We start from the raw sequence: 24901 nt of genomic DNA on the forward strand, positions 1-24901 counted from the left end.
GTGATTGTATTACATCATTATTCTGTCATTTTCACACTTGTTGACACTGTCAACTCGGATATATATTTCGACACATCACCACTAATAATGCTGAACCACCACTCTGTTAACTTGTTTTCTTAGTTTGTTCTTTGTAATAATGGACTTGCATGTAATAATGCTTTGACTATCGCTAACCAGTATATCAGTTATGTTTGACTGTTACCATATGAAAATGATAATCTTATATCACACTATATTTGCTATATACCCACATTCTTTGGGGGTGCATCAGGGTGGCCTTTTGGCCCCCTTGCACCCTTGAAATTGCATGCACAATTTAGGCCCACAGGAATGAATGGGAATCCATTCCTTAATAGTGAATCGCAAGGTGATTTGCTATTAAGGAATATGTAGGATTCGCAATTAATTTTGCGAAACCTACAAGCATAGTTAATTGCGACTCCTTAATAGCGATTCCTTAATAATCTCAATTAAGGACTAGCAATTCCTATCTTTGATGCATGTGCCCCTAAGTCACTTAACTCTGTGCGTGGCGTGCCCTGGCAAGGTGGCCGCTCTGAGCGCTGTCGCCCCAGTGAATTATCCTATGGCATCCTCCCCGTAGGAACCACAAAATATACCCCATCTGAGTCACCACATTCATGAACCTGTGGAATATCCCGATACCTCTAGATAAGGGTTTGAACATCTAATGTTGCTGTTTTCTCCCTAACAGATCGCTCGGCCATGTCCCTGGGGGCGGCTGCTTGGTGCCCTGTGACTGTTGCTTGGTGCCCTGTGACTGTTGCATATCATAGCGAGGCTCCTGCGGCGTCTTGCAGGCCTGGCACCACCGCTGCTAGAAATAAGGCCCGACACCCTCAAAGGGAGGAGTGCGGCTGGCGACGTGGAGGGGCCTGCTGGTGGTATAGTGGGTCCTCGATGAGGTAGCGGAGGATCCTGAGGTCAGGGAGAGCCTGCTGTGAGGCCAGGCTGCATGTGGGTCGGTGGGTCACTTGTGTTGACCGGGGGTCTGGTGGCTGGAGGATGACACTCTGTCACGAACGGTGAGCTCAGGGGATACAACTGAAGTCATCCACCTACTTGGGCTAGAGCAGATTGGGCTTGCTCTGGGCCCATAACGGCACTAACACTGCATCCTGCTGGGGGAGCTAGGATCATACATCAAACCTGAGCATATTAATCATTGAGAAACTGATGTGTTGTTCAGGAAGAATGGAGGTGTGGAGTCCCTATGGTGCATACACAATGGGCAACATGGTCCAGAATGTTGCCACCCTCAAGGCAAAAATTGCAAAGAACGGGCAAAGGATTCCGAAGGCCAATCTGGTCGTAACAACCTGTGGCTAGAGGGATTTCCGGAAAGAGCGGAGGGGAACTCAGCAGATTCCTTTCAAGAGAACTGGATCCATAACAACCTCAAGCCAGAGGGCCTCTGCCACATGTTTGTGGTGGAGAGAGCACATAGAACAGTGTGCCCTCAACGGGAAGGCCCCACTGAGAGCCCTGATTGCACTGATCTTCAACTACTGCAACAGGGAAGCGGCCCGAGAAGCGGGCACACTAAGGTTCGAGAATCACAATACTTTTATCTTCCCAGACCATACTCGTAAAGTTCAGTCCAAGAAAAAGTTGTTTGTTGAAGTCAAGCAGAAACCTGGAAGGGTGGAGGCTGTCATACATGTTGCTGTTCTCCGCTAGGTTTCAGGTGATCACACAGGGCAAAACCAACTTCTTTGATCACGCTGAGGATATTTGGGCCTAGCTTGAACAATGGGACAAAGTGCCGCAGAGCGAAGTACTCTGAGATCTAGTCAGGATAGACTGATTGGGGGAGTGGGGGGTGCCCATGGAGCATATCACAGGGCCAGTCTGCGCCAATAGGAGATACCGAATCTCAGGTTGAAGTGAATGAGGGTGGCACTTTTGCAGAGGTGCAGATGAACTATGCAGGCCTAACTAACACTCACAGAAGTGGGGAGGAGGGTGCAATCCTGACTCCTCCAGGAACTGCCAAGTCACAGACTGATTGATATGGCCAACTGACATGTGCTGGGACCGACCTCCACCCCAGGCTACAACTAAACCTTAAATGGGAGACCTGCTGACTGAAGCCATGCATAGTCTGGGCACATAGACCTGTGGTGGGAAAGATACCTGGGGGAAGGAGTACTCCTGTTATTCGGCCACTCGCAGTACAAATTGACAGCTGGGAAGGGCTGTTGGAACAGCGAACGTGAGAGCGGACATTCTGAGGGTTGTCTACCTGGGTAGATTCTTATCCAATCATTCCCCTCTACTGCTGGAATGGTGCGGAGAGCAGGTTTGGGATGGCAGGAGGTAATGGCGAATGCAGACGGATTCCCTACTGGATGCACCGTTCATGCAGGCCCTAGGTGAAAAGATGACTAAATACCTGAAGGGTAACTGGGTCTCAAGAAATAGTAGTAATACTCAGTGGAAGGCGTTAAAAGCAGACATCCAGGGGAATGTCTGGGTAAGATGCGTGGTCTACGCCGGCAGTTGCAGAATGAGTTCGGAGACTTGGAGAATGAGTTAGCAGAGGCCCAAAGAGGGGATGCTGGAGAACGAGACGAGGGTGGATCAGTGGTGGTTATTAAGAGATGTAAATGGGATAGGCGCGACAGGATCACACGCTGAGAATAAAGACAACGATTGCACTGGGAGGCCTAGAAGCCAAGTAGGTTGCTGGCATGGCTGCTTAAGTGAGAAACGGACAGAACCCCCAGACATGCTTCGCCACCGGGATGGGTCCATGGCCAACACCCAGTGTCTTATTAATGACACCTTGGGGGATCACTTGCCGGACCTCTATGGAGGTGGTGGGTGGTGTCGACTGATGCCATAATAGTGTCAGGATATCTTGGAGGCATGGACCTGCCTGCACTGCCATTCTTAATGTGAGATGGACCGATGATCAGGGTCAGGTCAGGGAAGCTATGGGTAACATGATTAGAGGGAAGTCACAGGGGCTTTTGTGGTGGAGTTCTACAAGGCTTGTGTGGCGCAGTTGAGTCTGCAACTGGAGGTATTCTGTGAAGCACGAGAGAGTGAGAGAGAGAGGAATATGTATGGTGCCCAAACCCAGGGTTGATGCGACTGACCAGTCTTCCTATAGGCCCCTCACAATGCTCAATGTAGACACAAGGGTCCTATGTAAGGTCCTGGCGGACAGGTTGACTGGCGTAGTAGAAACACAGGTACATGAGACCACTGTGATTTTATGCTGGGCGCACCACGGCCCTTAATCTTCGAAGGCTTGCATACGTGCTACATGATGTGCAGGGAAGCCGCAGACAGTTGGGGCTGATGTCAGTGGATATAACTAAGGCATTCAACACAGTGGAGTGGCATCTGCAGTTTGCGGTCCAAAAGATTGGACTTACCGCCAGCTTCTGTAAGTGGGTGACGATATTATACATGGCACCCAGTGCTAGGGTACGCAGTGGGAAAATGTCTGATGAGTGGGGTGTGCTGAGAAGCTCACAACAGGGCTGCCCACTCTCACAACTCCTCTTCGCCTTAGTAATGGAACCATTGGCGGCAAAGTTCCGTAAAGACATGGGAGATGCTGGTATCGTGGTGGGGGATGTTATACATCTGATTTCTCTATATGCAGTTGATCTATTGTTTTATCTACAGCACCCTAAGGAGATGGTACTGCAGCTTCTGACACACTTGGGAACGTTTAGGGTGGTGGCAGCTCTGCACATTAATTGGCAGAAGTAGCTGCTGTTTCCACTGGGGGCCCTGGAGGGGGTTCCTGAGATAGATCTGGCCTCATTGGTGCTGTGATGGGAGAAGACGTCCTTCAGGTATGTTGGTATCTAGGTGGGACAAACAATAAAAGACCAGCGACAGTACTGTACTGAACCACTAGTGGGCACACTAAAGTCTGTTGGCTTTCTGAAATACGTTGCAGCTTTCCACGATAGAGACTTAAATGGTGTTCCTCCCCAGATGCTTATACATAATCCAGAATGCTCTTTATAATGTACCGTGCATTTTGTTCAAGACGCTAGACAGCTTGATTATCTCCCTTGTGTGGGCTGGGAAGAAAAACCGGGTTGCACTACTGCAGCTCAAACATCACTTGTTGAGGGGCAAATAGGCCTTCAAGATCTAGAACTTTATTTTTAATGCATTCAAGCTGGAACTTGCTGCTCAATGGGTGTCTGGGGAGGACAACTGGAAGACAAGGCTACTGCGCTGTACCTATGGCACGTACTGCTTGATGGACCTTCTCATGCCAGGATCACATACGCAAACTGATACCCTTTATCTGGTTAGAAAAGTGGCAGAAGTGTGGGAACAAGTGGTCACAAGGGTGTTCAAAAGAGCAACCTTCACTAGACATACTGGGGAAGACATGTCAGTAGCGAAATGGATGGATGAAGTGAGGGAGGGTGTGAAACGCTTGGTGTTCTTTACCCAGGGGAGTCATTCCTTACCGTTGAGGAGGCATGAGAGACATTTGCAGTGGTGGGGACAATTCCTCCAGTTCGCTAAACTGTCCTCCTAGTGAGCGATAAACATGGGGGACTACTATGACCCAGAGCAGCAAATTGAGTAAGTATTTGCACTGGGTTTCTGTTTCTGTCCCTTCTCCTGCTTCATTTCAGTCTAAACAAGCATGTTCGAGGCATATGAGCTGCAGATCCGATACTTAGCAATAGATCGCCACATGGTGTTGTGCTCGGATGATTGCAGGTTGTTGTCTTCTTGGAAGAAGTCTTTGTAGTCACGAGATAGGTGACTCCTCCCTTGGACAATACTGCGCGTGGTCATCGACTCCATCCTCAGATTGTTTTTTTCCGCCACTGGGTTCGGATGAAAGTTTTCCGCTCCGGCTAGAAAATACCTTTTCTGCATTTTCTAAGCGAGAAACTTTAGATAAACTTATTTCGACATCGAATAGACTTTTCGACATCACCAGCTCCATTCCGGTGCGTCGACGCGGGCCGTTGGGCCTATCGGCGCCGTACGGCATAAGCCTCATGGACAGAACTCCATTCAAGAGATACCTGGTATGTCGTGAAAAATTCCCTCATAGCAACCATCACAAGTTTTGCAACCTCTGTCTCTCGCCAGAACACGACGAGTCGAACTCGGAGGGCCCGTCGACACGAAATGAGCAGATCAGCGCCAGCACCGGAGGCCATCTTTGAGGAGGAGATCGTCAAAGACTTCTCCGAAGACGAAGATCCAATCAAAGATATCTCCGAAGACGAGGCTCCACTCGTCGCTTGAGGAAGACTCGCCTGATCTCCAGATCATATCGGGGGCAGAGGACTCGGACGATTCGATTCCATCTCGACAACCTGTGAGTACTACTGCCCCAGCACAACATACACTACCCAAGACAAAGGCAGCGGTCGGCACTCCGCCCATGGGGCCCAGTCGAGACCGAAATTTACCCTCCGACGCCCCGCCTTCGGGCTCGGCTCTGAGGAAAAAAACTACGCCTTCCGGTGCCTCGGCACCGAAAAAACATCATGTGCCAATTACACCTCCTCCATTGGCACCGAAACATCCTTCGACACCGAAGGATTCTTCGACACCGAAGCCAAAACGCCATTCGGTGCCCAAAGACAAAGACCCTTCGGCACCTGAACCAAAAGACACATCGGTGCCGAAGCCAAGAACCGTACCAGACCCGAAAGCTCCGACTCCGAAACCCTCCGGTTCCAAAAATAAAGAAGGGAAACCAGGTTCCGGCGCCGCAGGACCAACAAATCCTGTCTCCACGCCGAAATCTACAATATCGGTACCAAAATCTCCAAGGCATGATACAGACAAGCCTAGACCATCTTCGGCACCGAAAAAATTGCCACAGAACTCGATCACTCCTTTTAAGGCAAAGAACACTAATCAACCTCAATTGGCACCAAAAAAATCGACGCCAAAGAAGATTATGGAACAAGAAGAACTGTTTAAACCAGATCCTAAACAGAAAAAGGTCTATAATAATCCAAAAACTGGACATGTGGAAGCAATTCCATATAAAAAAAGCCAAGCAGACAAACCACTTCCACCTGTGGTTCCTGCCAAAAAGGACTGTGCAACTTCTCCAATGCACCCTTCCTCTCCTTCACCTTCTTCCTCTCCTAACCCTTACATTGAACCTATAACTTCTCCAGTTCAATTTCCTGCATCATCACACCACACTGACGAAGAGTATGATTTAGGTGGAGGCAATGTCGTTACATACCCTTTAGATGAGGATGTCAAACCCCAATATACCAAGGAGGATGAGACATACGGTTTTACACCAGACATCCCTGCGCCTCAGTACTACCCAACAAAACCTTCCCCTACAGAAGATAGTACTGGGTTTAATCATTTATTAAACAGAGCTGCTCTTTACCAAGGGGTGTCAATGCACTCTGATGCCATTGTGGAGGATTTCTTACTAGACACTTTTGAGCAGTCAAAGGTCTACTCAAATATTGCCTATGATTAAAGGGGTTATTAAACATGCTCCAGACATTTTTAAAGATCCCGTAAGATCTAGGGTGCTAAATCCCAGAGTAGAAAAAAAGTACAGACCAGCACCAGCTGATCCGGTCTATATTAAGGGACATCTGCCACTATACTCTTTGGTAGTGTCAAATGCACGTAAAAGAGCAAACTCCCAAACTTCTAGTAACATGCCCCCGCCTGACAAGGAATCAAAAATTATTGATGCGTCTGGGAAAAAGGATTGCTGCACAAGCAGCAAACATATGGCGCATAGAAAACACACAAGCCTTACTTTCACGCTACGACAGGGCTCACTACGACCAACTAGAAAAGTTAATGGAACATCTCCCTGATCAATACAAAGATCAGGCAGCGAGCTCATACAAGAAGGCAAACTAATATCCAATGCCTCAATTAAATGTGCACTAGATGTAGCTGACACAGCATCCAGAGCAGTCATTACTAGTGTGATTCTCAGACGTCATGCAGGGTTACGCATTTCAGGTTTTAAACCAGAGGTACAAACTACCATCCTGAACCAGCCCTTCAATCAAAACCAGCTGTTTGAGCCGGAGGTAGACAACACACTAGAGAAGACACAGACACAGCTAAGTCTATGGGTGCATTACAATCCACCCAAAATAAAGGTTCTTTTCGCCGCTCCTACTATAGAGGAGGCTCAAAGCAAACAGGCACAGAGACCACATCATCTTTTAAAACAAACACACAAACCTCCTCTAATAAAGGATACTTTAGAGGGGGATACAGAGGCAACAACAACAAGGGGAGAGGCAGAGGTTATAACATCAACCGCTCCTCTTCCACTCCCAAACAGTGACTCCCCTCTGCCTCCCCTACAGCATTCCACTCCTGTGGGGGGTAGACTTTCACAGTTCCTACCTGTCTGGAACTCCATCACAACTGACAGGTGGGTAAGACAAATTATCCAACATGGTTACTGCCTAGAACTCACAGCAACCCCCCCCCCAAACATACCACCCAGGCAGCGTCCAATGTCCACAGACCATATAACCCTGCTTCAACAGGAAGTTCTAGCACTTCTACAAAAAGATGCTATTCAAGTAGTTCCTTTAGAGGAACAAGGAACAGGAGTTTACTCACTGTACTTCCTAATTTCCAAAAAGGACGGGACATTAAGACCAATTCTCGACCTCAGGCCCCTCAACCACTACATACAATCGGATCATTTTCACATGATCACTTTACAACAAGTACTTCCATTACTACAACAGGGAGATTTTCTGTCCACATTAGACCTAAAGGACGCCTACTTTCACATTCCTATACATCCACATTCCTATACATCCTGCGCACAGGAAGTATCTAAGGTTTGTCATACAAGGACAACACTATCAGTTCAAAGTCCTTCCATTTGGGGTCACAACAGCTCCACGAGTGTTTACAAAGGGCTTAGCAGTAGTAGCAGCACATCTCAGAAGACAACAAATACATGTCTTCCCTTACCTCGTCGACTGGCTCATAAAAGCAAGATCGTTCAACCAGTGTGTACAACACACAAAACAAACAATTCAAACATTGCACGACTTAGGGTTTACAATAAACTACACCAAGTCGCACCTAGAGCCTTCGCACGTTCATCAATATCTAGGAGCTACCTTAGACACATCTGCAGCTCTAGCGTAACCCAGTCAAGCCAGGATTCAAAGTATTCAGAACTTAGTCTCCCTTTTTCAATGCCAGCTCTCTCTCCAAGCCAGAGTGTTTATGAAACTAATAGGCATGATGGCGTCTTCCATTTTCATAGTTCCTCACGCAAGACTACAAATGCGCCCACTACAAGAATGTCTAGCACAACAATGGAATCAGGCTCAAGGTCCGCTCACAGACCTGGTGTTGGTAGACAGCTGTACATATCGCTCTCTGCAATGGTGGAACACCAAAAACTTGACAAAGGGACGGCCGTTCCTAGACCTTGTTCCACATATAGTGCTCACGACAGATGCATCCCTCACAGGATGGGGAGCGCATCTCTTGCATTATACCACACAAGGGCAGTGGAACAATCAACAGAAACAGTTCCACATCAACCATTGGGAGTTGCTAGCAATTTTCCTAGCACTCAAAACTTTTCAAGTACAAATACAAAACAAAGCTGTCCTAGTCCGGACGGACAATTTGACAGCCATGTATTATATACAAAAACAGGGTGGGACACACTCTCTGCAAGTATCCCAGCTTGCACAGAACATTAGGAGATGGGCCATTCCTCAAAACATACACCTGACAGTAGAACACCTTCCAGGAATTCACAATCAGATAGCAGACCTGTTGAGTCGTCAGTCACAACAGATTCACGAACGGGAGATACACCCACAAATTCTACAACCATTCTTTCAAATGTGGGGGCATCCAAAGATAGACCTGTTTGCCACCCACGAGAATGCAAAATGCCCAACCTTCGCCGCCAGGTTCCAACACCCACGGTCGGAGGGGAATGCAATATGGATGAACTGGTCAGGCAGATTTGCGTACACTTTTCCGCCTCTCCCACTCATTCCACTAGTAGTACGCAAGCTCAGACAACAGTCTCACAAACTAATAATAGTGGCCCCCACATGGGCACGCCAGCCGTGGTTCACCACGCTACTGGATCTCTCACTGGTTCCACATCAGAAATTACGGCTCACGCCATCCCTGTTTACACAGAACCATGGAGAAATAAGGCACCCAGAACCAAGCCAACTGAATTTGGCTATCTGGCTCCTGAAGTCCTAGAGTTTGGTTACTTAAACTTACCACCAGACTGTATGAATATCATTAAAGAAGCTAGAAGACCCATTACCAGAGCATGTTATGCTGCTAAGTGGAAAAGATTTGCATTAAACTGTAACAACAGTCACATTGATCCACTGGATGTTTCCATCCAAAATATCAATTGCTACCTTCTACACCTACAAAGGTCCAATTTGGCTTATTCTTCCATACTCCTGCATGCAGCCAGAGCAGGAGGCAGGTCCTTCACGTTCAATGCCGCCAAACTCTGGAACTCTTTTCCCCTTCCCTTAAGATCCAACCCCATCCTCTCGGCCTTTCGTAAAGATCTAAAAACATTGCTTTTCAGAAACTAATTGACCCCACTCCCCTCAGAGTACTACGTCCTCCATTCAGCGCTTGGATGCCCTCGGGCAGCAGCCGCGCTCTACAAATCCCCTTTCATTTCATCATTCATTTCATTTCATTTCCTTCATTTCATTTCATTCATTCATTTCATCTAGCAGCAATTGCAGAAAATAAAAATAGACAACATCTATCTCTCTTTAGAGTACCTGCAATAAAGGCATTTATGAAAGGATTAAAACGAATAATCCCAGATAGGTTACCACCTGCTCCAGTATGGAACCTTAATGTGGTCCTTAGAGGACTCATGGGCCCCCCTTTTGAGCCTTAACATAAGTGTGAACTGCAATTTCTAACATGGAAAACTGCCTTCCTTGTTGCCATCACCTCTCTCAGAAGAGTTAGTGAAATACAAGCATTCACAATAGAAGAACCATTTTATCAAATACATCCTAACAAAGTGGTTGTTAGGCCCAATCCTAAATTCCTGCCAAAAGTGATTACTTCTTTTCACCTAAACCAATCAGTAGAGTTACCAGGTTTTTTTTCAGAAAGGGCTATACACACCATAGATGTTAGAAGAGCTCTACTATACTACACAGACCGGACTAAATCCTTCAGAAAGACCAAACAACTATTTGTATCTTTCTCCCCCCACACAAAGGCAATCCCATCTCTAAAGGAGGAATTTGCTGATGGATTGTAAAGTGTATTAAAATATGCTATCAAAAAGCTAAACGTACACTAACAGTTCCTCCTAGAGCACACTCCACTCGCAAACTAGGAGCCTCTATGGCTTTCTTAGGAAACATACCACTAGAGGACATATGCAAGGCAGCAACATGGTCATGGGGAGCGCATTCGAATCCATCTACCTGCCACCACTCGCGGCTGCCGCAGCGTGACTTCCTGGAGACCCTCGGAGCCTCGTGGGGTATTGTAGCCCCTTTGCCTGTCCTCGAAGTGCCCCTGCACCCCTGCATCCCGCGGCCACGCTCCCACTGCCATCTGGGAAGCCGGCCGCCGAGTGGAGTGCAGGAGGACTGCACCTCCCAGCAGGCCAAGCGAACCGCGTGGTCACTCGTCAGCGCCAGGAGGCGCATTAAATTAGAGGAAGACCTCCCTCGCGGGACGCCGGGCAAAGGGTGGGCCGTCTGTGGCCGTCCGAGGCCGATCGTGGCAGGGCTGGGCCACCCCTCTGAGACTACGTTTTCCTGATAAGGTACTGCTCAGGTCTCTTTGGCCTTCTGACCCTGTGATTTTAATCCTCCCCCTAGAGCCTGAGTTTGTTAGTTTGACTTTTTACGTGTCCAATTGAACGGCCGCTTGCATTGTCGGGATGGGGAAAAGGAAAACAATGGAAGGGGGGGTGCTGGTGACAAACAAGAAAGGGAAAAAGATTAAAAAAAAGGTACCCACGGGGCAAGTAACTGTGTAATGGACAGAATCGACGGGTTGGTGTCAGAATGTGAGGAGATTCTAAGTTCTGGTGTAGTAGGCTTGGAAGTGGGTGGAACACAATGTAAAGATGATGTCCCAAGCAATCACCAACCAAATATCCCCTCAATGTTCACGAAAAAATCGAAGCCATCCACCAACCCCATCACACACTGCCGACGTTATAGTGCATATTGATTCCCCTACCCCGCCAGATCAGGACATTGCCAATGTCATTGTCGAGGTTGTTAACCAAGCTGCGGACCTTCCTTACTATATTTCCTGTTCTAATAGATTTGCGATCCTTGAGCACATGACCGAAGGACAAACTACACAGGGGCCGCTGAGCTGCCACAATTTGAGAGTTAACCCTATGGCAGAAAGTTGTGGCTGTAACAAAACTAACTTAGGGCTACAGCGGAAAATAGAAACCCTGGAAAATGAGGTGGAAGAATTAAAGAAAATGGTAGCAACCCTCTATTCCAGGCTCACACCATCGAAACCCACCCTTACCCCACCAATTATTCCCACACCTCTGGCATCCTCTATGCATAAGGATGCCTCTGCAAACAATCCACCGTGTAAACCACAATGTACTGGCAAAACCATTGCACAGAGGGTACAAGAGTTAAGAAAAACTGCACCCCTAGTAGCAGCTCCCTCTGGGGATAGCAAAACACAGGCACCCAGAAGCTACCGACCTACCGCACCCTGCGCACCGGGGGGAGGTAATACCCTCCGCTTCCAGCCGCCTGCTGGTGAATCAAACCGCCATCCCCCTCGTGACCCAACTACGGACCCTAGGGCTAAAGTCTATATGGTAAAGGTACCAAATCTCAGAGATGGCCAGAGTTATGAATCCACTGAGTCTCTACGTAACAAAGCGATTCACTGGCTGCGCCACACCAGAGGTTATAGATCTATAATACGCGAAGATATACAGGGTACCAGGAGAATCAGCCAGTGGAACTCTGCCCTAGACTGTATCGAGCTAAGGCTTAACGATCCCGTCCTTGCTGAAAATCTCTTAGCGTTAGAGTTCCGCACCACAGCCGCCGACCATTCAATAATCCAATTAAGACACAAACCCATCTGGCCGGAAACCGACCTTGAGGGCAGAGCTGAACTCGGGGCAAGGGGAGACGGCTCTGGGTTGAACAAGGTCGATTGACTAGCCCACAACGATTCTGACCCCAATTCTATTATTCCATCTCCAGCATACTCGATGGATTTAGAAACCTCTGGGGATACTATGTACCCTGGTTCACCATCAACACACTATCCGATCTTGGACAATGCCCTCCATAGATCTGATATAATATACTCCTTTCCTAGTGAAACATTAATTAATAACAACCCTATCCCGGTTTCCCTGAACGTATTATCATGGAACGTAGCAGGGCTAGAAAAGAAGATTAAACTACCAGAATGGCAAAACTTTGTGGGCAAACACGAGGTATGCCTTTTTCAAGAAACCTGGAGCCTATTCCCCTTACACAAAGTGGGCTACACACCATTCTGCATTCCTGCAACTAGTTCAGGCAAAGGGCGACCATCTGGGGGGCTAATAATTTGGATCAGTATCGACCTCAATTGGGGAATCACTGTAAACCCTGGCCGGTCCAACGACATTTTGCATTTGACAATTAAAAATACACCCAATGGTCCGCAACTCGAGCTTTTTAACATCTATGCCAGAGGTTTCCAGGGGGCTCGGATGTGCCCAGTCATTTTGACATTGGAGAGTATGTTGGAAAGAGCACCGTCTCACTCCAATGTGGTGGTAGCTGGGGATTTTAATGTGACCTTTGAGCCCCTTGGCTTGGATGTTCAAGAGGGAATCGCTGAAGAGGATGCTAGCGGGATATACCGCCCCTCACTATAGATCCAATTAAAAAATGGTCTTAGCGGGCCATTCAAATAAACGCCCTGGGGTTGCAGTATGACCTAAGGGCCGTGAATGGGAGGACCCGTTCCGACCAACATGGTGCATACACTTTTAACCGGATATCCTCCCCCTCCAGAATAGATTACATACTCCTGGACGTCCGCCTATGGTGTAACCTTATTGACATGGAAGTTGTAGCCACTTTGGATAGTGACCACAACCCACTCTGCATGCAGTTAAACAACATTTGGCAACAGGGTGGGCCTAAGGTACATAATCGCCCACTAATGGCAAGCAGGGAGGTAATCCCTTCCAATTGCAAGCGACGCCTGAAATGGCATAAAATCTCCCAACAAGAGGAGAAATTATCACGCATCAGGGAGGAAGTAGTTGCTAAGAACACTGAATTGACAACACTTTACGGTGATGGGGAGGAGCAGACTATATCTAATTTTAAGAACTTTTATTAAGTTGCGATAGATAGGCTTAGTTATTTTTTTATTTTGGAAGGGAACCCAGCAAAGAAACAAGACTTCAAAAAACCAAGTAATCCTTGGTATTCCAAAAAATGCATGGAAAAACGGGCAGAGATAGGGTCCAGTATAAGGGCAAAGGACCCAATTGCAGTTAAGATTGCAAGGAAAGAATATACCAGGGCTTTGACCGAGGCTAAACGAACCTGGGAGGAGGCTCACTGGCAGGAATTGAAGGAAGCTTCGCTGTTGAAGGATTCGACTTTATTCTGGAGTTTGATTAACTGTAGGGATAGGAAATTAGAGGACTCAATGCCAAATCATATCACCTGCCTTCAGTGGTATGAGCATTTTTCGAACCTCTACCGAGGCGAAGTTTGCTCAGAACTTCCAACAATAGAACCTGCCCCTGAAGCTGGCGAAGCACAGGAACCCCTTTATAAATTTGACATTCATGAGGTCGAGCTAGCAATAAATAATATTGCCCCTGGAAAGGCAGCAGGCCCTGATGGCCTCCCAGGGGATTTGCTTTTACACGACCCCACACCATGGGCTCAGTTCATTCTTCTTGTTATGAATATGATAGCCAGAGGAGCTGATGTTCCAGACTCCTGGAAAGGAGCTGAGGTAGTTCCAATCTTTAAAAAGGGGAGTAGAGAGGACCCTGCCAACTACCGACCAATCAGTTTGATTGACGTGATACAGAAGGTGGTTGGCAGGGTCCTTCTTTCAAGAATAAGAACCTGGATAGACGAGTGCAACATCCTTTCACACTTCCAGGCAGGATTCAGGCAGAAGGTCGGCACGATGGACCAGGTCGTTAGGTTCTTTATGATCTATTGGAAGTCAGTTACCCTGGGGAAAGGGAGTTTATACCTGGCTTTCATAGATCTGAGGACGGCTTTTGACCTGGTCCCTCGTGATAAACTCTGGAAGGTGCTTGAGCACCTGGGCATGCCACCCTATATCCTTGACTTCTTAAAAAGATTACACTGTGACAATTATGCAAGGATTAGATGGGGAACCCAAGGGGAACTTACTGAGAGGATCGTGGTAAACAGAGGGGTACGTCAAGGGTGCGTGTTGGCCCCCACTCTATTTTCTCTATTCATCAATGGGGTGGTGGGCCACCTTAATAAGGAACAAGCAGACGCCCCAACACTAGCAGGGGAGAAGACACCTACCCTTCTGTTTGCCGACGATACCCTTTTAATTTCAAAGTCACCCGCCGGCCTCCAGAAACTGCTCAACAGATTTGATTCATTTTGCAAGGAGCAGGGGCTAACCATCAACACTGATAAAACCAAACTGATGACCATAAATCCGTCCAAACGTTTCAGGAATAACATCTCCCTAAACAAGGTCCCTCTTGATGTGGTTGATTCGTTTGATTATCTAGGGATCAGGATTTCGAAAGGTATGAAGTGGGCAGCCCACCTAGATAAAATGCTCTTAAATCACAAACGGGTGTCCGGGGCCATCAATAGGGAACAGAATCTCTCTGTGAGTAGGCCGGTTGCCCCAGCGCTTGCTATCTATGAGGGGAAAGCATTGTCCTCGGCCCTCTATGGAGCAGAACTGTGGGGAATGGAGACACTCAGAGAGCTAACCAAGTCTGAGAATAATTTTTTAAGATCCATTTCCTCGCTTCCCGCCTCAACTCCCCTGAAACCTTTATTTTATGACACAGGCAGAATGAACATACAGGACATTGCCAGACTTCGTCCCCTACTCTACTGGGTTCACCTAAAGAGGTCCGCATAGCTGTCCAACTATGCCAGGGCCTTCGACGAACTGCTGGCCCTTGACCCAGGGCGCAAGATAAAATGACTGGCGGACCTCAGATACCTCACTGGCCTTATCGGGATGAGCGAGGCCTGGGCTTCTCAGTCACCTCCCACCAAGCTGGAGCTCAAATGTGCTTATTGGGAATGGGTGTCGAAACGGGATCAATCCACCCAAAAATCAGGGAAATTGACAGAGGGTTTCTTTGAGTATAAAAGCACCTGCAGTCTGGAACCCTACCTCGATTTTATACAGGCACCTAGGGATAGATCCCTATATATCCAGATGAGATTTGGAACCCTGCAACTTAACAGCTTTACTTCACAATGGAAAGGTCCGAATCATGCCCCGGAACCCTGTCCTAGTTGTGGTCATCCTGAGGAGTCAATTGCCCATCTGTTCCTCGCATGCCCGGCATACAAAAACGCCAGAGAAAAGTGGCTCAAACCAGCATGCAGGGTACTGGGCCTTATGAGCCATGTTGCAGCCCTGCGCATCTTAAAAACTGATACCTCCTCTTTGACAATCGTTTGTGGTGTGGCCAAATTCCTGGGGCGTGCCTGGCTAATCAGACAAAAGTACCGTGACAATTGCAAGGCAACTACAACTGCCTAACAAGGAACTTTGATTTTGGTCCAGTGGGCCCACTGCAAGTCGAGGAACAATATGGGTCGTAACCTTCCTCTCTGCCGTAATGGAAATCTCGGACCTATGGACTAAACACTATTTTAAAGATATGATGTTTCCCCTTCTCTTTTACTTTTATGATATTTTATTATCTGTGCTGAATTTTTAACTGTCTTTTTAAGGAAATTTTTTATGCATAATTTTCTTTTATTCTGTAAAATGCTTTTATGATAAATCTTTTATCGAATAAAGCCTATCAAACGACATGATCTGCAATACACACCTTCACTAAACACTATTGTGTTGATGTGCAGGAAAGCTGCAGTGGGCCAAGCTGTCCTTAAAACACTATTTCAGTATGCTGCAACGGATACAAGCGACCACCGCTAGGGGAGACACTGCTGCACAATCGTTGCTAAGTGTAGGATCTGCAGCTCATATACCTCGAACGGAAAATGCTACTTACCAGTATGCATCTGTTCTTGGCATGTAGAGCTGCAGCGTCCTAAACGCCCTCCCGCCTCCCCGGGACTTGTATCCGTTCCAGTACTCATTTTAATTAGATTCACACGCATGGACATCCTTTCTCTTTATTTCTACTAACTCCATCATTTCCCATCATGGCGAAAAACAATCTGAGGATGGAGTCGATGACCATGCGTAGTATTGTCCAAGGGAGGAGTCACCTATCTCGTGACTACAAAGACTTCTTCCAAGAAGACAACAACATGCAATCATCCGAGCCCAACACCAGGTGGCGATCTAATGCAGAGTGTAGAATCTGCAGCTCATATGCCTCAAACACTTGTTTTTCTAAGAGATCCTTAAAACATGCATATTAAACTTCTTACTAAAGTTTTGTGTCAATGGTGAAGTCCATAAACTAAAGAAGTATAGCACTATCTTAAACCAGAAAGTTCTGAAGAGCTGGCCACACAAAATAAAAATTTTCTCCTGCAGCTGTATCTAGGCACCAATACAGAGTCATGATATGGGATAGGCTAGCGATTTGGAGAGCAGCAGTTGTAGGAACAGATACGGAGATCGTTGGGAACCTCTTTACAGTTAACTGACAAACCCAACTTGATACACATCACAATCCACAATGGTAAAGTCTTTCTGGAGCCCACTTTGGACCTAAACAATGGTATTGGCTACTGCATCTGCATTAGACAAATATGGTGCAGTTAAAAGCACTAGTAGCTATCCTAGAAAGTATTACTGTTCAGCCATCCTTAGTACTCACAGTTATGTTTTGTTTGGTAAAAGCTTGAAAAGTTACAAAGATACTGATTATTTCCTAGAAAAGCGAATATGATCACTAGGAAATGATGAACTTGACCGTCAAAATCCATAAAGAAAAAGTTACCAGCTGTACTAAAGAACATGTTGAAAGTTAGCGAATCCCACTGATTGGGCTTTCAATTCTGGGCTTACCCACCTGATGAGGCCTACAACTCACGGAAAGGAAGTCATTCAAAAAATGCCCCGTGTGTGGAGCAAAATGTCCACGCAGCGACCATCCCGAGATGTGTAACTTGTGTTTATCACCTGAACACGATGAGTCGAGCTGCACAGCTTGTGCGTCCTTTCGATCCAAGAAGACCATTCAAGATCGAAGGGCCCATCGACGCGACATGCAGAGATCAGCTCTGGAACCGGTGGATATCTTCGACGAAGGTCCATGTGTCACCGAGGAAGATTCCGATAATCTCCAAATTGTATCTGAGGCAGACGACTCCGATGACTCCATACCATCAGGTCAACGCGTGATTATGACTTACCCTACCCCAGCCCTAACACCTAAACCAAAGGCTAAGGTCAAAACTCCACCTTCCGGGACCAGTCGAGACAGAGATATTGCTTCAAAAGCCCGCCATGGAGCCCGGCACCAAAGAAAATACTAAAGCCTTCCGGTAGCTCCATACCCAGCAGACCGCACGTGCCGATACTACCAGCTCCCTCGGCACTGTAACCGAAAGAAGTCCTGGTTCCAAAAAACACTCAGAAACCGTCGACTCCTGAAGACAAGACGGCACCGAAACCAATGAAGCTTGTATCCGTCGCTTTCAAGCCAACCAAAACAGCTTCCAGCCCAAAATCTTCGATGCCGAAACCTACAAAGCCTTCTTCCGATGCCTCAAGCCCTCAAAACAGACCTCGACTCTGAAAACAATACGCTCGGTGCCGAAAACTACTCCAAAGGACTATACAACAACTCCTAAGGCCCAGAGCCGAAAAAATCGGCGCCGAAAGCGATTTCTCAAGAAGAATAGCTTTTTCGACCTGATCCTTTGCATAAAAGGATATACATAGATCCAAAAACAGGACATGTTTCCACTATGCCACATAGAAAGAGGAAGCCAGATACAGCACCTTCAACTCCAGTGCTGTCAAGAAGAAGGACTTTGCCACATCATCTATGCACTCTTCTTCTCCTGTACCACCTCTTTCACCTTCTATTCCTCTTAACATTTCACCTCAAAGTTTACCTGCTCATTCACCACAAAATTCTCCACCTCAATCTTCACCTCCACAGACACCTCCTCAGAATGAAAATGAGTATAACATAGGGGATGGGGGAGACCCAGATGAGCCCTTTCCATACCCTAGTGATGTACCAGACTGGGAATATCCAAACCCACAAGATGTACCAGATACCCTTGACCCACATACATATCCATCCACACATCTCCTCCTGAAGATAATATTGGGTTTGGACATCTACTTAATATCTATCATAATGTAACAATGCACTCAGATGAGGCAGAGGAAGATTATTATTATTTTTTTTTTTTTTTGAAAACCTTTATTTGTGGAGGTGGTTGCATACAAATACGGGCCTACAACCCAGAGGCCGGCCACAGAACAAACTGGAAAGCACCAATATCAATAAAAGTACGGAGTGGTTACGCAATACTACACAATGCTGCGAGTCCATAATGCTAACTGAGTGTAACTCCCAGGCACAGGATCACAGAAGGTTAATTTTATGGTAAAAGAATAAAGGATCGGTTGTATGATAAGCGTCCTGGTGCACATGGCGGGGAACAGAAACAACAACATTATAATAGGGAATCCATAGATCTGTCGTCAGAATAGTCCAAAGCGTTCAAGCCATAGGTGCCCTTGCAATTTTTCTTCGGTAGTGTCCACCCGCAACCTCATGTGCCCAAAGACAAGCAGAACATCACTCTCATAATAATCAAATTATTAGTGAGACGGATAAAGTTGCAATCATTATACAGCCCAACCCGGAGAGTAATAGAAAACGAAAATACTAGAAAAAGGAAAAGGGGACTCCACGTTACTGTACCCGCCCCAGGGCGATAATGGCGATCAACAATTCAGACAGCAAACATTCGTAGGGGCGGGGCGGCTAAGTCAGGATAAGCAGAACCTGAAAGTACCACATTATATAGGAATACCCAATCCTCCCCCCCAGTCACTCACCCCGCGGGAATCATGCACAAGCATGGAGACCCAAGAAAAGGACACAAAAGAGCCATAGAAACAAGTAACTATCTAATAGACCCCGATCCACCCGCCCCACCCTGCACCCCTGCAGAAGGCTATGGCCTACCCCTCCCAGCAGCGTGCCTGTCGCCCTAAACATGAACCCGAAATATAGAATGAGACAATATAGGGAAAGGGAAAGAAAACAGATAAAAAAGGGGAAAAGAAATGCCAGGGGAGAGGATACCATGTAACAAGGCGCACGGCCCCCACCCCCCGCCCATACAAACAATTAGTGCAGCCCAAAACGAAACTGGCAAGTTTTCAGGTAGCCATACATATTAAGGATTCAACAAATTATCTCAATTTGGGGCAGTCCAGAACTCCGTGCACCGAACAGCAGTCCTCCGGATTAAGAACCGGGCTCACCCCTACCTTTCTTAGCTATCGCCACGATGTATGCCGAAGTAGCGGGCATAAAACAAAGCGGAGAGACAAGACCGTGGAGCAGCCGCTGAACGGCCAATGGAAGCAACCCATGGGATCTCCTCCGCCGACGGTAATGCAAAAGCTGTTTATGGCAGTCATGTACACCAGTGTCAATGATCACCAGCAAATCTTCCCGCATGCGAACCAAGGCATCGCTACCCCCACCAAAATGCGGGAAACAAACAGCAACCACCTCGGGCCCATCCGCATCCCTGAGGGACGGCCCGGGAGCAATGGCGGTCACCACATTGTCTTGCACACAAGAATCCCGGGCCAAGGTCATTTGCTAAATCTTCAGCGCTCGTAGGACGTCGCCAATCGTGGGTTCGCGCTCTCCAGTGCAGGCCCCAGCACAGTACAGAGGTACAGCATCGACATCCCAGGGTGTCCCACAGCATACGGCAGCAGCCGCCATTTTGCGATCACAGCGCCGTCTTGTCGGAACCAACTCCTGGGGCAGGCACACAAGCCGGGCCCCCGCGGGATCCCCCTCAAGCATCCAAACAGCAACCTCGATGCAGAAATGAGGGCCACCAAAAGAGGGGGACCCGCCGGCGCCACCGTTCCGCTGGAGCCACTCTCCGCCACCGAGCGATGAGGTTCGGAATGGCCGGGCAAGGCAACAAAGGGGGGAGCCACCAACACGGCGTCCCCCACACACAACTTGCCGCACCTCACCTCTGGAGCACCGGACGGTAGTCCCAGGCGCATTCAGTTGCCTCCGGCTTTTACGCACAACGGCCTCTTCCGGCCGGCCTCCATCCTCCACCCAAGGCCGCCACGACACCGTCTCGCCGGCTACTCGCTGAAGGCAAGCCCCCGGTCTCCACCCCACGGAGGCCGCAATTTCAGGGAGGACGCCGCTGCGGACCCACCGAACGCCGGAGCCACCAGGACGGGTGGGAAGTATCAGCAGACCTTCATCTATAAAATGTTATCGTTTTTGGGCAGGATGGGCGGCAGGATAGATGAGTTTGGGCAGGGAGGCCGGCGGAGCCGAGCTACTGTGCGGCCATCACGATGTCGCGCTTGGCTCCTCCAGAGGAAGATTTTTTGTTAGACACTTTTGAACACTCACAAAAATCTGTTCAAATATTACTCATGATTAAAGGGGTCATTAAGCATGCCCCAGAAGTGTTTAAAGATCCTGTATGAGCTAGGATCATTAACCCAAAAATAGAAAAAAAGTACAGGTCCGCTCCTGGGGATCCTGCTTACATTAAAGGACAGCTACCCTTAGATTCCCTAGTCGTTTCAAACGCTAGAAAAAGAGCAAATTCAGACATCAGGTGAGGCACCACCTCCTGATAAGGAATCAGAAATAATAGATGCTTCAGGCAAAAGGACAGCTGCACAAGCTAGCAATACATGGCGTATAGCTAACACACAAGCCCTCCTCGAAAGATACGACATTATGACCAGTTAGAAACACTTTTACAACATCTGCCTGACCAATACAAGGCACAGGCAAACGACCTTATACAAGAGGGTAAGCTTATATCAAATGCCTCAATCAAGTGCGCTCTTGGTTTTTTTTGTAAAATAATTTTTATTGCAGCTGGAATACATGTACAAACTAGCCCCCTATGAGGGCAGCATCATACTTTCGTGGTACAAACGTTCTGATATGGAAAACTTAGTCTAACACGGCCATTCAGCTCACACCCCGGAGGTCGAGCGGCAATATACAGTAGGGTATTATTCGCTAAGATCTGTAAGGGCACTCACAAATAACTGTTTCTCAGGTAGAGCATATGGCTGCATTTCCAACCATCCGGTTCCCCCTTTACTTGTTCCAGGGATCATTGAACAATAACAAACAACTTTCTACCCTCCTCTCAGTCCCACCCCCTAAACCCCATCATCTCTTACCCCCCCTAACTCCCTATCCTACCCCCCCTTCCCCCACCCCTCCCCCCTGGCGTGTCAGAGATCCACAAGAGCAAGCTCGATTACTCCGCGGGCACAGCAGGTCCGTGACCGACAATCGGGATTAAGTAATAGGAAAGTGCAGTCAACCCGTGGGGCGCAGGGCGATTCCAGGAAGGATCCAGGACTGGCAACCACCCAAGCCATGGTGTCTAAGGACCAGGGCTACCTGCGGGGGAGGCCTCGCTGTCAGAGGTCGGCAGTATGAGTTCCAGTACCAACCGCCCCCAGGCCCGGGCCCGCTCCAGAGCAGTATCAGTGCCTGCCCTAAGTGCCAGTTGCAGACGTATCTCCCCCTCACAGCTGGCCCATTTAGTGAGCTCCGCTCGCCACCTCTCCACTGTGGGCCCCCTATTTGCTTTCCATTGGGACGTTATGGCTCGCTTCGCTAGCAGCAGATCCAGATCTAGGAGCTTACTAATGATTTTGTTTTTCGATGTGTGTGGGAACCAGTGTAGGACGCAGTGTGCCGTTGTGGGTTGTAAATCCCTCTCAGTGACCTCCCGCAGATTCTCCACCACTCCTTGCCAGAAGGAGCCCAGAGCCGGGCAGGACCAGAACATGTGCTGGAAATCAGCCACCTCTGTCGGACAGCGTGGGCAGGCCACTGAGTGTGTCGGGAAATACCTATGGAGCTTGTCAGGGGTCAGGTACGCTCTGTGTAGGATGTAAAAATGCACCAGCTGAAACCTCGCATTGCGCGTCCCTTTCCAGGCCCGTTCAACTATACCCTACCACTCCGTGTCAGGGATCTCCGTCGCTAAGCCCGACGCCCATTTCGCCTTCAGAACTGCTAGTGGGGTCTGAGCCTCCGCAGTCATGCGTTTATAGAGGCACGTTATAGCCTTAACCGTCCCCGCGGCCATCACCACGTATTGACAACCCGTGGACAGCGGAGGCTCCGCCAAACCCGCCTTCCAGTGCTTACGGATCGCCGCTGTCAGTGCCTCATGAAGGAGGGAGTCTCCCCCCGGCAGTTCGAAGCGATCCTGCAGGAAGTCGAAGGGCATTAGAGCTCCGTCGTCATATAGGTCTCCAATGGTGGCCACTCCACAGGTATCTATTCCAACACTTCCGAACCATCGCAAATTTCTGAGTAAGATGGAGGTCTCCCATCGGCAGGCCCAGTATAATCCGGGAGATCACCTGCACCGGCCCCACTGGCTCACCAGATCCGTTCTCCTCCCTCGTGGCTCTCGCTGCCCACTGTGTCAACCACTGCAGCTGGGCCTCCAGGTAGTACAGCTCGTAGTCTGGCACCGCTAGTCCCCCTTCAGCTCGAGGCCGCAGAAGCGTGGTCAGCGCCACCCTGCGTGTACCCGAGCCCCATAGAAAACCGGTCACCATGGCCCGTAGACGACGAAAGTAGCTCGCCGGGATCCAGATCGGAAGAGTCCGAAAAATAGAGCAGCCGAGGCAGCGTCACCATCTTAAGGAGTGCCACCCTTCCTGCCAGGGATAGGGGGAGCATAATCCAGAAGTCAAAGTGTGTCTTAGTGAGTCGGATAGCCGAACCGATGTTGCCCTCCAGAATGTCTATGTTAGTATGGTAGATCGAAGTACCCAAGTATCGAAGGCTCCTCTCTTCCCAGGTCACTCCTTCCGAGTGGGCATGGGTTGCGCACCGGAGTCGGGAATAGGTACGACTTCACCCAGTTCACTCTGAGGCCCGACACCCTGCTCAACGCCTGAAGTAGAGCCTTAGCTCCCCGCAGAGAGGCTGCAGTGTCCGCCAGAAACAGCAGGTGGTCGTCAGCATATAATGCAATATGGTGCACCTGTCCATATACGTCCAACCCCTGATATGCCCGTCTCAAACGGGTACGCGCCGCCAACGGTTCAACCGCTATGGCGAACAACAGGGGCGGGAGTGGGCAACCCTGTCGCGTGCCTCTCCCTACCACGCAAGCCTTCGATATTACACCTCCCGTTCTGACTCTCGCCGTAGCTTTCTTGTATAAGAGTGCCAGTCCACAAAATCCGCACCCAATCCCATGGCGCGCATGACATGAAAAAGATACGGCCATTCCAGGCTGTCAAAAGCCTTTTCCATATCAACGGCGAACACCGCTGCCTCGTCCACCTCGTTGGTGTCAGCCTCCAGAACGTGGAGAAGCCGTCGTATATTAAGCGCGGTTTTGCGGGTCGGGATAAAGCCCAATTGGTCCACGTGGATCAGAGTGGCCATGTGGGAAAGTAGACGCGCGCCAAGATCTTGCTCAAGATTTTGTAGTCCAGGTTAAGCATGGACAGCGGGCCGTACGCCGACCTGTCCCAGGGTGGCTTGCCAGGTTTCAATAGGGGGACGATGAGCGCCTAGCCAGTGGTCTTCGGTAGGCTTCCCAGACGTTTAGCCTCATTGTAGAGCCACGCCAGTCGGGTTGCCAGGAGGTCGGCGTAGGCGCGGTAGAACTCCGTCGGCAGTCCGTCAGAGCCCGGTGTTTTATTCCGCGCCATACTCTTGATGGCGACTCTCACCTCCCTTTCATCAATTTTACTCCCTAGGGGTTTCGCAGTCTCCTCATCCGGTTCCGGTATGTCCAGTCCCTCCAGGAAGCTCTGGAACTCAGCCTCCAGCGGAAGCACCCGACTACGATAAAGCTCTGTGTAATAGTCATGGAATAAGTCATTTATCCCCTGTTGGTCGAACCGCGCCATTCCCGCATAGTCCCTGAGTTCGAGAATAACCGAACTGCGGCGAGCCGGGGTGGCTAGCCAGGCCAAGAGTGCCCCGGATTTGTCCCGTTCCAAATATGCACGTCTAAGGTAGGCTTTGTGATCGAAGCACCTGAGGCGCTCCACCGTCGCCGCCACCTACTCCCTCGCCTCAAGGAGTGCCTCTTGAATGTCTGGCCGCTCAGGTCGGTCCTTCTCCAGCACGCGTAGCTTCACGTCCTCCTGGTCAACTGCGCTGAGCAGGGTCTTCCGCATCCCCGACCCCGTCGCAATGTAGCGTCCCCGCACCACCGACTTAAAGGCGTCCCACTCGATTGTCGCCGATCCCGCAGTCCCGGCGTTATCCTGAAAATACGACTCTATATCCGTGGCTATCGTGGTCCGGAAGACCTGATCGTCTAGAGCCTCTGGGCGAAGTTTCCAGGTGGGAATGCGTGGGGGGACTGTGACCATCGCAGGTGCACCAGCAACGGGTTATGGTCGGAGATCGTGAGCGTAAGGTATTCGCTATGGGACACCTCACCGTGCACTTCCGGGGAGCACACAAAGGCGTCTA

At 48.9% G+C, this 24901-nt stretch overlaps 1 protein-coding gene across 1 annotated transcript in view; it reads left to right on the plus strand.

The window, feature by feature from the left end:
* The window catches only part of USP8 (ubiquitin specific peptidase 8), a 580270-nt gene that overhangs the window by 369130 nt on the left and 186239 nt on the right, over positions 1-24901 (plus strand). The window lies entirely within an intron of this gene.

Source organism: Lissotriton vulgaris, chromosome 2_1, assembly GCF_964263255.1.
Source record: "Lissotriton vulgaris chromosome 2_1, aLisVul1.2, whole genome shotgun sequence".
NCBI classification, from domain to species: Eukaryota; Metazoa; Chordata; class Amphibia; order Caudata; family Salamandridae; genus Lissotriton; species Lissotriton vulgaris.